Consider the following 2,387-nt stretch of genomic DNA (forward strand, 5'->3'; position numbering starts at 1 on the left):
AAACTGTAGTAGGGTCCACATAGATACTAGTCATGCTGGTGTAGTCTATAGCTGAGCTGGTTAAACTGTAGTAGGGTCCACATAGATACTAGTCACGCTGGTGTAGTCTGTGTTTTTGTGTAAATAGTTTCTGAAAAAAGTGTGTCCAGCTCAAACGCTGATTGTTGTTGTAAATGAGGGTTCTAAATGAGGGTTCTAAATGAGGGTTCTAAAAGAGCGTTTATATGAGGGTTCTAAATGAGGGTTCTAAATGAGGGTTCTAAATGAGGGTTCTAAATGAGGCTTCTAAATGAGCGTTCTAAATGAGCGTTCTAAAAGAGCGTTCTAAATGAGCGTTCTAAACGAGGGTTCTAAATGAGCGTTCTAAACGAGGGTTCTAAAGGAGCGTTCTAAATGAGGGTTCTAAATGTGTGTTCTAAATTGAGAGGTAGCCTGACTGCCATTAGGTACCGAGATGAGATCCTCAGACCCCTTGTGAGACCATATGCTGGTGCGGTTGGCCCTGGGTTCCTCCTAATGCAAGACAATGCTAGACCTCATGTGGCTGGAGTGTGTCAGCAGTTCCTGCAAGATGAAGGCATTGATGCTATGGACTGGCCCGCCCGTTCCCCAGACCTGAATCCAATTGAGCACATCTGGGACGTCATGTCTCGCTCCATCCACCAACGCCACGTTGCACCACAGACTGTCCAGGAGTTGGCGGATGCTTTAGTCCAGGTCTGGGAGGAGATCCCTCAGGAGACCATCCGCCACCTCATCAGGAGCATGCCCAGGCGTTGTAGGGAGGTCATACAGGCACGTGGAGGCCACACACACTACTGAGCCTCATTTTGACTTGTTTTAAGGACATTACATGAAAGTTGGATCAGCCTGTAGTGTGGTTTTCCACTTTAATTTTTAGTGTGACTCCAAATCCAGACCTCCATGGGTTGATAAATTGGATTTCCATTGATTATTTTTGTGTGATTCTGTTGTCAGCACATTCAACTATGTAAAGAAAAAAGTATTTAAGATTATTTCTTTCATTCAGATCTAGGATGTGTTGTTTAAGTGTTCCCTTTATTTTTTTGAGCAGTATATATATAAATATAATAATAAGAGTGAAAAGTAGCAGCAGTGCATATGCTGGGTGTGAGTCTGTGGTGGCGTGTGTGTGTGTGTATGTGACATCAGTATGCGTGAGTGTGTTATGTGTGTGTGTTGTGTGTGTGGATCGAGACATGTGTATGTGTATATAGCCAGTGCAGGTAGAGTCAGTACAGATAGTCTGAGAAGCTATTCAGCAGTCGAATTGCTTTCAAGATAGAAGCTATCTTGGAGCCTGTTGGTCTGAGACCCGTTGCTCCGGTAGCACAGAGAACAGTCCATGTGCTTAGGTGGCTGAAGTCTTTGGCAATTTCCTGGGCCTTCCTTAGACACCGCCTGGTATAAACGTCCAGGATGGCATGGAGTTCGGCCCCAGAGAAGTACTAGGCTGTCCGCACCACCCTCTGTAGAGCCTTGTGGTCAAGGGCGGTGCAGTTGCCATACCAGACGGCGAAGCAGCCAGTCAAGATGCTCTCATTGGTGCAGCTTTAGAACTTCTTGAGTATCTGAGGACCAAATCTGTGTGTGTGTGTGTGTGTGTGTGTGTGTGTGTGTGTGTGTGTGTGTGTGTGTGTGTGTGTGTGTGTGTGTGTGTGTGTGTGTAGTGTGTGTGTGTAGTGTGTGTGTGTGTGTGTGTAGTGTGTGTGTGTGTGTGTGTAGTGTGTGTGTGTGTGTGTGTGTGTGTGTGTAGTGTGTGTGTGTGTGTGTGTGTGTGTGTGTGTGTCTGTGTGTGTGTGTGTGTGTGTGTGTGTGTGTGTGTGTGTGTGTGTGTCTCTGTGTGTGTGTGTGTGTGTGTGTGTGTGTGTGTGTGTGTGTGTGTGTGTGTGTGTGTGTGTGTGTGTGTGTGTGTAGTGTGTGTGTGTGTGTGTGTGTGTGTGTAGTGTGTGTGTGTGTGTGTCTGTGTGTGTGTGTGTGTGTGTGTGTGTGTGTGTGTGTGTCTTTTTTGTTATTGTTTTTGTTTTGTTGTTGAAACAGAGGAGAGGAGACTCCGGCAGCGACGTCAGAAAATTGCAGTACATATTGTGCTGTTCTATCACGCATGCAATAATGTCAGAGGGAAAAACAGTGTTGGTTGTTTGCAGTAACTTCTTTGTTGTTGTAATCCCAAACGGATGTGGCAGTTTCACCAATTAAGGATTCCAGCTGTAGCCCTTTCCTGCAGTCAAATGACCTAGTGGCCTCAAAAAGGAGGATGGTTATGAACAAACCACTCCTACGAGTGGAGTACTTTTGTTTCAAAGTAGATTTGTTTGACTACCAAGAAACACTCTGTGTGACACTGATGTAGTCCTCTGCAGTAA

This window comes from Salmo salar, unplaced genomic scaffold (assembly GCF_965601325.2).
Source record: "Salmo salar unplaced genomic scaffold, fSalSal1 ptg000578l, whole genome shotgun sequence".
In the NCBI taxonomy this organism is placed as follows: Eukaryota; Metazoa; Chordata; class Actinopteri; order Salmoniformes; family Salmonidae; genus Salmo; species Salmo salar.